Source organism: Sciurus vulgaris (assembly GCF_902686455.1).
Source record: "Sciurus vulgaris genome assembly, chromosome: 7".
NCBI lineage: Eukaryota > Metazoa > Chordata > Mammalia > Rodentia > Sciuridae > Sciurus > Sciurus vulgaris.
The window spans coordinates 8,589,397-8,603,032 of record NC_136467.1 but is presented as its reverse complement, the minus strand read 5'-3'; the positions used below and the strand labels follow the sequence as shown (position 1 = coordinate 8,603,032).

The 13,636-nt window shown below is 48.5% G+C and overlaps 1 pseudogene across 1 annotated transcript; it reads right to left on the bottom strand.

The window, feature by feature from the left end:
• Nucleotides 1–9,156: 9,156 nt before the first annotated feature.
• Nucleotides 9,157–9,740, bottom strand: LOC306667014 (ER lumen protein-retaining receptor 1-like; annotated as a pseudogene). The gene has a single exon. The product of its transcript is annotated as an ER lumen protein-retaining receptor 1-like (transcript).
• Between the last annotated feature and the right edge of the window lie 3,896 nt (nt 9,741–13,636).

Here is a 13,636-nt window from a genome sequence, read left to right as displayed (position 1 = left end):
TGTGAATTCATATACAGTTGCGAAGAAGCACTTGAGAGATTTGAGTCAGAGTTTTGAAATCTGAAATTTAGATAAATCTGCAAATTGTATTGAGACCTGGAAGAATAAGATTCCATTGTATTTTGCCACTAATTATGTGATCTGGCAATTCTCAACCCTTCTGCACATTTGAACTTCATCCTGGGTATGGGGAGAGTAACATTTTTAAAACATTTTTTCCAACATGATCCAGACTCAGCACACTGATAAAAATAACAGATAAAAATGCAGTGGTAATGCTTGAAGCTGATGGTTGGCATCTGAGCCCTGACCCCTATTATCTTGCCCCCAGCCCCTACCTCAGTTTTATGGAAACTCCTGGAATACCTGCAAGGACCAGCAGCAATCTGAGGAAAAAGTTCGGAAAAACCCCAGACAAGAGATTCTTTGGATGTGCTTCCAGCTGAACCCAGATTGCTAAATGCAAATTAGTTAAACCTGATTTAATGTAGTTGTTCTGAGCAGTGGCAAAATAGCAGGCCCCGCAGCTGGGGGTGTAGCTTGGTGGTTGAGTGCTCGCTTGGCATGCACAAGACCTTGGATTGCATCCCCAGCACTATAAATAATGATAATAATAGGCTCTGGAAATCACTTATATTGGGGAATTTAAAAAAAAAAAAAAAAACAGCGATTAAACCCAGGGGCACTTAACTACTGAGCCACGACCCCAGCCCTTTTCATTTTTTATTTAGAGATAGGGTCTTGCTGAGTTGCTTAGGGCCTCACTAAGTTGCTGAGGCTGATTTTGAACTTGCGATCCTCCTGCCTCAGCCTCTCGAGCCACAGGGATTATAAGCTCCAGCTCTAGTTTTTTTCCGAGTGAGAGGGTCAGTCCTGTCCCTGTTGCTCCCTCTCAGTTGGGGAAATTTTGAGTGGATAAAACAGAGGACCTCTGCTCTCTCCACTGCTTACTTCCCAGCATGCTCACGAGGCCCTGCTTCTGAAAGCTGCAGCCTGCTGAATTATGTTCCCATTACTTTGCTCCCACACCACGTGGCAGTGTGAAGTCACCTCTGTATATATAAAGTGAGAGGAATGAATAAACTTCTAGTGGATTTGGAGGCCAGATTTTTAACTTCAGTCTGTTTTTAGTATTTTGACATTTTTATTCTTGACATTGGTTCAATACGCATTAAAAGCTTTTCAAGGTCTGAGTTTATTATAATGCTGTCAAGCAGACTCACTGGATCCTGCGCTGCAGTGAGCCATCAGGTTCAGGGCTGGGGCCTTCCAAAACTTACTGTTTGACTAACGCTTATTTAAATCTGGCACATATGTAAGTAAAGCAACTTCCATCAATGAGGCCTTGTGCTCACGTGCTAGCGGGCAAGTGTCGGCTCATTGCGCTCTTGCCCGTGGGGTCCGGAGCTGTGTGGGCCTTGGGACCCTGGACACCTTGACAGGTTCCTCGCTCAGATTGTTGACAGATCGGGTCCCACTGGATTTGAAGATGGACTCACACAAACCAAAAGCGGAGTTAACTCCTTTAGCAGATTCCTGCTTTGCGATGGCTCACTGGCTCCTGGGTAACTGAATGGAGCTGACGGCCCTCAGGGCTCAGCTTTCACAGTGTGTTCTCCAAGCTGGAGAGTGCTGACGAACCTGGATCCGCTGAGGGGAATCCAGGCTTTACCTGGTCACCAGTAAGTAGCAAAAGGACCTTAAGGACGGATGACTTGGCCAATGTCCAACAGCACTGAAAACCCTCCTTTGCTGACTTCCCCTGAGCTGCAGGCGATGAACAGTGGAAGCGTTAACCTTTATTTATTTGTAGTGGAATTGTCTTTAAAATGGGAAAAGTGAAAGAGAACCAGGATATGTTAGGTTCTGAGCTTAGGAGGAGGAGTTTTGAAGCTGGGGAATAGGTTAGGCTTGTTCTAACTTGCGTTTTCTGTGCCTGGTCTCCACGGTGACATGTCACAGCTGTCCAGCACCTTGCTGCTCCTCCTCAGTGACCTGAGCCACTGGTGGCCATGGCCTGCCCTCCTGACATCTCATGTGATGGAAGTCTGTTCTCAGGCCTTTCTGGGTTACCTCAGACCTGCATTAGGGTGACTGAGGGGTTCTGAAGATCAGTACTGGGAGCTGAGTGTGACCCTGCCTCCCAGGCAAGATTTCCTGGCTTCCAGGGCTCATTCTGCATTCAGCTGCACAGTTGTTTGGTTATTATCTGTCTTCCCTGTGTTGCCAACACTCTGCAAGAGCTGGCATAGTGGTATTCTCGTGAGCCACTGAACATGAGGCCCCATCTCAAGGCCTGACCCAGGGTAGCGTCGGGTGGTGTCTGCTGATTGAATTGAATGAACAGGTTACTGAGTGTACAGACAGGCGGATGGCTGGAAGTGGATCAGGGGCAAATGAATGAGTGCCAAGCTTGGGAAATACTATTGAGGGTAAAATGTCCACTTACAGATTAGGTTTTTAGATCCCTGCTAACAGCATGCACCTTATTATGGGATACATGTTATCTGATGATTAGAAGGAAGGAGGAAAGCAAATTTGGAATGAAGTTTGTAATGTGGAGAAGAATATTGTTTGCACAGACTCTTGCCAAAGGTGACTGCCCCAAGTAGGGCTTGCTTCGTCACTCTGCCAGCTCAGTGGGGAACACTGGTGTCATGAGGAATGACCCCACCCAAGCGGAAAGCTAAGCTACTTTTCTTACACTGCCCTGGGCCTCCAGGAAACCAGAGTCCCTGAGGAGTCCCGGTGACAACACTGCTGTAACATGACCACGGTCAAGCCAACCCTGTGGACAGCCGGTTCACACAGCAGAAAGCAGACTGATGGAAGAAATCTGTCAGGCTGGTCATTTTACGTGGTACAGAGTCCCAGACTGAACTGTTGAGCAGAACTGGTTCCTTTCGACTCCCTATTTTGGCATGACACACACAAGGCCAAGGTGAGAGCAAGATCTTGCAGGTTCTGTGCACTTTGCCGTAACTGGTCACAGGGCCCAGGGAATGGCAAGACATGTCACTTGGAGGGTCGACTAGCCCAAAGGTGCGACTGAGACGAGGAGGAACAGGCTATGACAAGTAAGGAGCCCTTCATTGTAGAAGTCAGGCTAGGTGAGCAGTCAGAAGGCTGGGGACCAGGCCAGGCCTGCAGGCAGGGTCAGAAGCAAGCTCTAGTCATCAGAGCTGAGTCCTAAGGGTCCAGCAGCTCAGAGGTCAGGTCTGAAACAAAAAATCCAGGGCTTCTGCCAGTTTCCAAGACAATGAGGCATCTCAGAGGTCAGCTCAAGTTGAGATTCAACACGTACTGCCCACCACAGCAGCCAGGCTCCTGCAGACTTATGAAGTGGGTGTCGTCGTCACCACCTGTCACAAGATCAGGCCGTGGTTTCAGATAACAGTAGTAGAATAGTTAACATTTGTTGTATATAAACCCTCTATCAGCACGTAGTGATTCTCTGGAGCCTGGAAATCTAGCAAACACTTGCTGAAGACACACTGTGGAGCAGGGCTGTGCCAGGAAGTTAAAGAGAGGCAGCTTCGCCATTGCTCATGAGCGCCGAGTCTGCACACTGGTTCTCAGCCAGGGAACATGTGGTGATGTCTGACAACAGTTTTGGCTGTCCCTACGGGGAGGATGTGTCAGGAGCATCTAGCTGGCAGAGGCCAGGGATGCTCTAAATACCTTGTCACACACAAGACAACTTCCAGAGCAAAGAATTACCTAACCAAAAAATTCAATAGTCCAGAGACCGAGAAACCCCGTTCAGGAAAGTGGAACTGTAGGTAAACTATACATGGAAGAAAGTGTTGCGTGTGACACGATCGAAATGTACAAGATGCAGGGGGATTCCCACAGGATGGATGATCGCGTCCCCTTTGATGGCTCAGGGTGGGGTGGGGAATGGAATTTGCTCAGGGAAGCCTGCACTGAGCAGGCAGTCCTGAAGGATGAGGAGGTCGATGGTGTGGGCTGGCGGTGTCCTTGTAGGGGCAGCTGGGAGAGCCAGGGTCGGGACATGGAATGCTGTGGCTCTTACCGCCTGGAAGGTCATTGAGTCCTTGGCATTATTAAGTTCCACGCAGTTACAAAGTCTGCTTTTTGAGGTATCCACATAAAAAGATAATTGCACATCAGCTTTACCCACAAAGAGCTCAAATTGTACAAGGCCAGTCATACCTCTCCATCCAAACAACCCCTCTGCTCAAGTTTTCGTTCGAGTGCACAACCGAGAAAACCCGCATTAGGAAAATTCCAGTGTTGCTTCTGAAGTGTATTCTAGATGTTCCCTACAGCCTGATTAGCTCTGAAAGATGAAGTCTGCTGATGAAACTGATCTGTCTCCGTGAGAGCACTGAGCTTCAGGCTGAGGAAGAGAAGGAAATGGAGAGACCGCACAGTAAGTTTCTTTTCCAAGAGGCCCTAATGAGATCAAGGGCCTATAAAATGGTTCTGGAATTCACTAGAACTCCTTGCACTTTTCCCCAGGTTTGTCACTTGCTAATGACATTTTCTCACTCTGGTCCTATTGCTCAGGAGTGAAGTGAGCTGAGAGCCAGCCTGCCCTGCTGGGGCCTCTTGTGAACAGAGGGATATATGGGAACTTTCTGGAAATATGGGCTTCTGTGGCTGGCATTTAAATGTGCTCCAATACATTAAGAAACACAGTACGGAGACGTCGGGATAAGTGAGATGGCCAATATCTGAGAACACAAGAGCAAATGTACTAAGGGTTACATAAAACCCTGGCTGATGTGGCAAACAGATTTCCCTAAAACCCCGCTATTCCAACCCTCTTCTTATGGCCTAGGATAGGGTTACAGGGACATAACGTGCCTGATCAAACCATTAAAAGAAAACAACCTAAAAGTTTAGAACGTTGACAGACTGGATTCTTTTCAGAATACAGAGCCAGGCTTACAAAAGTGCTGATGTGTATCTTTGCAAAGTCCTATAAAATTGTGGTGAGAAAAGGGAAATTGACGTTGGAAACCCTCCACTCATCAGCTGAATTTCCACTCCCCTGTTCTCGGGGCTGTCTGGCTAGCCCCTGGCTGACTGCGGCCCAGCCGGAAGAAAGCCCCAGCTCATGCCCAAGCGCAGGAGGCTGCCCTGCACTTCCTGGCTGTCAGGAAGTTGAACCCGAGGAGGATGTGGGGGCGGGGGGGTAGGAGAAGCCAAGGTCCTCGTGTGACAGGGGTATCTGTCCTGAGGGAGAGAAGGCACCCAGTCCCAGACGCACCTGCGGAAGAGGTGACAGATGGTTTTGGGAGCAGGACTCGTCTCCAGCCAGGTCAGCGTGTAGAAGAAAACACTCTTATGGGATGACTTTCTTGTGTGCGACCTGCGACAGCAGGGAGCTTCTAAATATTTACCCAGTGGCTCTCCTGGGGTCTTCTCTGAAAGCAAAGAGAGCGCCCTGTTTTCTTGTCCCCTGGGGTGGTGTTGTGCTGGTGCCTGGTTTACCCCTGAGATTAAAGGGACATTACGTAAAGGAGTTGGAGACAGTGCCCTGTGATTTGGAAAAGCTTGGGCTGTTATCTCTTAAAACATTGTCTCAGCACCTTTGTGTTTTAATGGAGTTTTTCCTTCACAAATCCATCCTGGTTCTATTGTTTTGCCCATGTCCTGGGAGGAAGTGGGAAGAGGGAGCATGTTCTGGAGGGGTCCGCAGGCTCTTGGGCACACTCTCTCCTGCTGACACGTGAGAGTGCCCTAGTGAGGGGCGCCTGGGTCTGGTCACCAGCTCTGAGGAGCTCTGATCCCTGGTTGGAGTGGCTGGATGGCCTTTTCCTCACTCATCCACAGAGATGTGACTCTCCTGTCATCCCCTGCAGAAGGGGCACCTTCTTAGCTTCCCCAGGGAGATGCTTGGGTGGGGAGATGGCAGGATGTGCTGACCTTTGTCTTAATGATTCCCTGAATCCCCCAAGGCACACCAACAGTGGAAGAGCCAGTGAGTTGAAGCACAGGATGGGAGGAGCCCTGCAGCTGGAAGAGAGAGACACAGATTTAATCCCTGCTCTGTCACTAACTAGCTGTGTGACTCTCTCTAAGTCAGTTAGCCTCTCTGGGTCAGTTTCTTACTATGTGAAATGAGGGACTTTGATTACCTACCTTCAAGTTTTCTGGACATGCTAAAATGTTTGGGCTTAGAAGAGGAATGAATGGAACTGCACAACCATCAGTTAGTGGACAAAAGATCCCAGTCCCTGGAAACTTCCCTTTACCTTAGGTACTGCTGCCCAAAGCCCAGGGGTTCCTTTGCGGCCTGTTCCTGTTTCCACAGGCCTGAAGGAAGTCCCTCTGCTGGGTTGGCCTCAGAGAACTTTCCTGCAGGGGCCAAGATCCTCTCGGTGGGGGCATCACAGGGCCGTGGAGGGGGTGGGAGTGTCAGAGAGCTCCGGTCCAGAGGGAGCAAGGGCTGGGCGCCATGTAGGACCTCTGCCTGTAAATGGATGGAAATGGAGACGATCATGCTAAGTGGAGCAAGCCAATCCCAAGACCTAAGGCTGACTGTTCTCTCTGATATGTGACTGCTAACATGCAACAAGCGGGGGATAGAAATCCATCGGATTAAGAGACTCCTTTATTTATGGGCAGTGTAGGATGTGCTACAAAGAGAATTGGTTACCCTGATCAAGGCCTTATTCAGAAAATACATCAGATGCCTTTCTGTAAAAAAAAAAAAAAAAAAAAAAAAAAAAGAAATCCATCGGATTAGACAAAGGGGAATGAAGGGAAGAAGGGGGCTGGAAACTGGAAAGACTGTAGAATGGATCCGACCTGGCTCGCTTTCCTACGTTCGTATATGAACACACCCAGTGTAACTCCACACCATGTACAACCTCAAGAGTGGGATGTGAGACTCCATGGAGGTCTGATATGACAAAATGCACTCTACTGTCATGTGCATCTGAAAATACAAATAAAACATTTTTAAAAATTGTGATCCTCCTGCCTCAGCCTCCTGGGTAGCTGGGATTATTGTTGCGTGCCACTGCGCCCAGCTGTAAAATGTTTTCATATTGAGATAAAAGAAAGTAAAACAGTCTTAACTTTGAAAATGTTTAAATAATTGGCAAAGCCCATTTCATAAGAAGAATTCACATGCAAAAGTATTTATGGCAGTGCTTGTAAAAGATACGACTTGGAAAAGGTGAATTCCCTTTAGAAATGATATCAACATTTGCATTTGGCTTGAAAACCTAGTTATTAGTTATTAACAGCTAAAGAAAATGTGATCCCTTACTATCTTGGATACATGAGGATATTTTTAGGATGATCAGGTCAACACCAAACAAGATAATTGGAAAAAAAAAATCAATAAAAGCCCACATCTCTAGGAATCATTTCCTTTTCAGATCTAACCCAAGGAAGCTACGCCTCAAAGACCTTGCTTCCTCCCAGACTGAGCGGCGTGAGGTCACTGGCGTCGTATGTGACGGTCCAATGCTCCCAATCCTGCACAATGCGCAAGAGATCCATGATCCACAAGGGCCATGAATACGGCATGAAATACTTCCCAAATGTGTGTCGATGCTGTTGGGATGAGTAGATTACAAATTAGTTATAAAGTGGCCTTGATAAGAGTGCAAACCCATCAGATCGAGCCGCCTCTGCCAACACAGAGGTGAAGGAGCACACAGGCTGGAGAAAGCCAGGGGTGAGCGCTAAGCCGTGACCAAGTGACCAAGTGTATCTGGAATTGCTTAAGTGGGTTCTGGCTCACGGCAGCCCCAGGTCACCACCAGCAGCTTAAGGAGTGGAAAACTTTGCTACTGCCCCAGATCTTCCCGGCAGTGTCCCCTTAACAAAGGGATTTCCCTAAGAGTCAAATGCATTCAGAAACTTAACCCAAATACAATCTTTTCAAAAAATTCATGATTCTTTTGGTATTTAACCAGTTGTGCTTTCTTTCTAGATTTAAAAGTAACGCATCTGTCTGGGGTACTGACATCTGTCTCTAGGACAGGCCTCCAGGAATGTCCACTCCTAGATGCTGATGCATTTTGAGGACAGGGAGGGGGGTGTCTTGCATATTGCTGAACAGCAGGATAATAGGAAGTGACTTCCTGCTGGGATAATACTCCTGGCCTCATGCAAGGACCTCCCTGGGGTCCCACCCACTGTTTGATCTTGTCTCTGATGTCCGGATTTGAAATGAATGGTTTGGGTCGGAGGCATGCCAAGCATGCTCTGTGGAGCGCTGAGTTGGAGGACGGCTGGGTCCTGGTTCCCTGTTAAACTGAACAGCTGGGCTGAGCTGCTGAAATACCCTTGGAGACGGCTGTTCCCACATCTGACTTCCAACAACAGAGGAGGCTGATGAGCCTCTTTCAGGCAACGGCTCCGAGCTCTGACAGCTGGGAGCCATTGCTTTAGTCTCCTGTCACCTCTCCCATCACAGACTTCCTCCTTTCTGACTTCCTGGACTCCTGTGGACAGGGGAGCTTCCTCGTGGCAGATGACCTGTTCCCACTGGAAGCGTCCTTCTGGCCCCTCCAGCAACGTGTGCCTGTCACCTGACACCTGCCTGGCTTGTCTCAGAGAAGAACAGTGCTGCCTTCTGCAGAAGCCCAGCTGGCCACCAGGTCCTTACATACCACCCAATAGCTCGCTCCTCAGCTGGGAGGAGAGAGAACTGGAGAAGAACAGGTTTTACTTCTCCTGGAGGGGTTGGGCTTAACTTTGCATTGCAAAGTTTGGAGACAAACTTTGTACATAAGTGACATTGCTGGTGCAGTTCTGCCCTTCATCTCAGAGTGTAGGTTGTACCTGGACTGTCCCCCAAAAGTCCACGTGAAAAGCATCCAGAAACCACTGTGGATGTGGGAAATCATGCAAGAGATTTTTATTAAGTGGACAGGCAGATTGCCTGCAGTGTGAGAGAGAGAGAGAGAAAATGAGAGAGAGAGAGAGAAAAAGAATGGTGTTGGAGTCATTCTTAGGTAGTCGAATTTCACAGGCTAATAACAATGGACCAATGGCTGGCGAGGAGGTTCACTGGCTAACAATCTGGGTTGTAAAATGGTGTGTGGGGGGCAGAATACTGGCAGCAGCAAAATAGCAGATCTGATGCCAATATTCCTCCCTTTTTGTTTTTATAGATACCAGGGGTGGGACGATGATCTTTCTTCTCTAGCTTCTTCCTGCTGGTTAGGGGTGAAGAGTCTCATTCCACCAGTAGAGGGAAGGCTGGACCAGGCCGGCCACAACGGTGATGAGATTGAGGAAGCAGTAGTGCCAAATCCAGTTGAAGAGACAGAGGGTGCAGTAGACACCAGCATGAGCAGGTAGTAGCTCGTGATGGACTCCACCTCATCAGGCTTGCTCACCATGAACGACTGCAGCAAGATAGCCACTGACTCCAGGTAGATAGAGAAGGTCCAGAGGATCTCTGGAGGGGTGAAGTTGTGGTTGACCAAGAATGCCAAGATGGCCATGGGAAGACAAGGAACTCCAGCCGGAATGTCGTTCCCATTGTAAGTGGCCTTGAGCTTGCTGTAAATCATCCAGACCGTGGTGAAAGAGCAGGCTATGTAGGCCACCTTTCACGCATGTGTTGTAAAGTGAGATGCAGTTGGTGAAGAGGTCCAGGTAGTGGGCAGCGGACACCACAGCAAATGGGACCAGCTCTTCCCTGAAATCCCAGCACACAAGCAGAACTTCCAGATTTTAAGCAGTAGCAAGATGATGGTGAGGAGGTGGGAGAGAATTCCCCAAAATGGGAAGAGCTTCATGGCCGGGGGGGGGGGGGGGGGGCTCTGGCAGGGCTGAGCTGGAGGGAGGCAGGCTGGTGTGGTGGGTGGTGGGAAGAGGGGCTGGAGAGGGACCCTCCAGTGGGCTCCACTCTGGGGAGGGGACTCTATGACGGGGAGCTGAGGCCAGAGCTGATGGCTGAGTTAGAGCAGGGAAAAGGGAGGAGGAGGAGGAGGGATTAAGAGGGGGAGATGAAGCCAAAAGAAGGTGTTTGGGTTGCAGGAAGAGCAAAGATCGAGTTTGGTGCACAAGAAAGAGAAAGCTTGAAGATAAGGAATCTCTTTCCATCTGCCTGCTCACTCACAGAAGTCGTACACCATTACGTGGCCATTTTGGATTGATTACCTAAAGGATAGGTTTTGGTGGTTTTGGCTGGGGGTCAGGGTTAAGATTGTCTAGTAGACACCCCAGGGGTGAATCTACTGGAATGGAGGACACAGATCCCCTGGTGAAGACTGATGCAGCCTCGTCAGTGTCCAAGGTGCCCTGAGGTCACAGGCTGGTTGGCTGGAGACAAGGAGACAGTACAGTGATGGGAGTTGTCACCCCTGTCAGTGTGCCAGGCAAAAGACGAGGGGGCCGAGGACCTGACGTCAGGATGTGAGAGAGAGAGAGAGAGAGAGAGAGAGAGAGAGAAAGCACAAGGAGGAGCCTCAACCCTGAGAGAGAATCTCCACCATAAAGATCGGGGACTTGCCTGTCAGATAAGGTCAACTAAGGGGGACAGTTGTAACTGTAAAAGTCGTGGCTGGGGGAACCCCCACTCCTCAACTGCCTCAAGGGTGCCAGATGAGCAACGGTCACATCTCAGATCAGCAGAGGAGCGTTTAAGTCGACCCAGGGGAAAACTCACCAATCTGAATCGTCTAGGTGAATGGAAGGTAAGACCAACATCCAGGGCTCTGGGGCGACAGATGGGATTCCACTCACCTAAGTGGTGGTAGAAGAGGCCAACCGAGTCACGGCACCAATGAAAGCACCCAGAAACCACTCTAGACGTGGGAACTCACACTAGAGATTTTATTAAGCAGATGAACAGAGTGTCTGCCCTTAAGGGAAAGAGAGAATGAGAGAGAGAGAGAGAGACAGAGAGAGAGAGAGAGTGGCGGTGGAGCCATTCTTAAGTAGTCAAATTTTAAGGCTAATAACAACAGACCAGTGACTGACTAGGGGGTTCGTGGGCTAACAATCTGGGTGGTAAAGTGGTGTAAGAGAGCAGAATACAGGTAGCAGCAAATAGTAGATCTGATGCCAATACCATGCATTTAAAGTATTGGTCTGGGGGTTTTCAAGATGGCAGACTAGAGGGCGGCTGCATTTCATGTTGCTCCAGGACTCAGGATTCAAGAAGAGGAGATAGTGAGAGACTTGGGACCAACTCAAAGTCACCGGGTGAGTCTCTCCCATTGGGGAGGCGTCCCAGATGGGGTGGTAGTCCCGGAACGCAGGGAACTTTGTGAAGTAAAGTGGCCCAATGAGACGCCCCTCCCCCCGCTGGAGCAGTGAACACGGACAACTGGGAGATTGTAGAGGAAGGTCACTCAGCATGATGCTAGGACTTGGAGCAACCCACCGGGGCTCCAGGCGGCTTCCCGGAGGAGGAGGCAAGCGGCGAATTGTTTGGACTCAGAGCGACCACTCCTGAACACCAGGGGGACTGCCCAGAGGAGGAGGAGGCGTGCGGCGGGTTCCTTGGACTCAGAGCAACTGCTCCTGAACTCCAGGCAGCTGCCTAGAGGACGAGGAGGAGTGTGGTGGGTCGCTTGGACTTGGAGGGACTGCACCAGGGCTACAGGGGGCTGTCAGGAGGAGGAGGTGCACAGTGAGTTGCTTGGACTCGTAGCAACCGCACCGGAACTCCAGGCGGCTGCCTGGAGGAGGAGGTGCGTGGCAGGTCACTTGGACTCAGAGCAACCCCACGGAACACCGGGAGGCTGCCTGGAGGAAGAGGCGTGCGGTGGGTCGCTGGGACTCGGAGCGACTATATGGGGCTCCAGGTGACTGCAAAGAGGAGGGGCCGCATAGCCAGGCGATTAGGTGCAGAGCAGGTTCCCAGGACCTAGGCAGCTTCTTGGTGGAAGTCGCACAGAGACAAGCTGAGGGGTAGAGCAAAGGTTCCAGGACTGCGGGCCACGTCTCTGAGGAGGGGCAGCCTAAGGAGACTCGTCTGCGAAGAGCAAGGCTCCCAAGCCCAGGAGGTAGGTCCGGGACCCTGGGAACATTGCAGACGAAGGCAGCCCAGCCCAGGCAGTAGTTGTGGATTGAGGGGAACCTCTAGGAGGGGAACTGACCATCGAGACCTCCCCACCAGGTGAGTCTTCCCTGCCAGGTGAGGTTTTCCCACAAGGACCGTAAAACCAGAGACACAGGCCCAAACAGGCCTTGCCCAGCCCACAGCCTAGTTCCCCTTTGGATGACCATTGGTCAACAAGTGGAGACACCTCTGCCCACTAGCAGGGAATATACCCCACCCGAAGGCTACCACCCCTAGAGAGGCGACTTCCTTGTGGAGCACCGCATTATCAACTTCCTCCAAGACTTCAGGTTACTGAAGGCTAAGAGGGGATATACTAGAAATCTTCAGGGACATTATAAGTCAATAGAGGAAATCTGCAATATCTCAGCGGTCCACTGATACCTGAACAATATGAGAAAACAAGGGAAGAAAATGCCCCAAACAAATCTAGATGTTACATCAATAAAACCCAATGACAGCATGGCAGAAGAAATGTCAGAAAGGGAGTTCAGAATGTACATAATTAAAATGATCAGGAAAGCAAATGATGAGATGAAAGAGCAAATGCAGGCACAGAATGATAAGATGAAAGAGCAAATGCAGGCATTGAACAATGAGATGAAAGAGCAAATGCAGGCATTGAACAATGAGATGAAAGAGCAAATGCAGATATTGAATGATCACACCAATTGACAGTCAAAAGAGCAAATAAAGGAAGCAAAAGATCATTTCAATAAAGAGTTAGAGATATTGAAAAATAAACAAACAGAAATCCTTGAAATGAAGGAAACAATAAACCAAATTAAGAACTCCATAGAAAGCATAACCAATAGAACACCTGGAAGACAGAACCTCAGATATTGAAGACAAAATATTTAACCTTGAAAACAAAGTTGAACAAACAGAGAAGATGGTAAGAAATCATGAACAGAATCTACAAGAACTATGGGATATCATGAAAAGGCCAAATTTAAGAATTATTGGGATTGAGGAAGGCTTAGAGAAACCAACCAAAGGAATGAACAATCTATTCAATGAAATAATATCAGAAAATTTCCCATATCTGAAGAATGATATGGAAAATCAAGTTCAAGAGGCTTATAGGACTCCAAATACACAAAATTACAACAGACCCACACCAAGGCACATTGTAATGAAAATACCTAACATACAAAATAAAGACAGAATTTTAAAGGCTGTGAGAGAAAAGAACCAAATTACATTCAGGGGGAAACCAATATGGATATCATCAGACTTTTCAATCCAGACCCTAAAAGATAGAAGGACCTGGAACAACATTTTTCAAGCCCTGAAAGAAAATGGATACCAACCAGGAATCTTATACCCAGCAAAACTTACCTCAAATTTGATGATGAAATAAAATCCTTCCATGATAAACAAAAGCTAAAAGACTTTACAAAAAGAAAGCCAGCATTACAGAACATTCTCAGCAAAATATTCCATGAGGAAGAGATGAAAAACAAAGAAGCAAATCAGCAAGGGGAGGAACTATCCTAAAGGAATTGTCAGATAAAGGAGGAACCAAGTCATGTCAAAAAAATAAATAAATAAAATAAAATAAAATAAATGAGCCAAATGACTGGGAATACAAATCATATCTCAATAATAACCCTGAATACT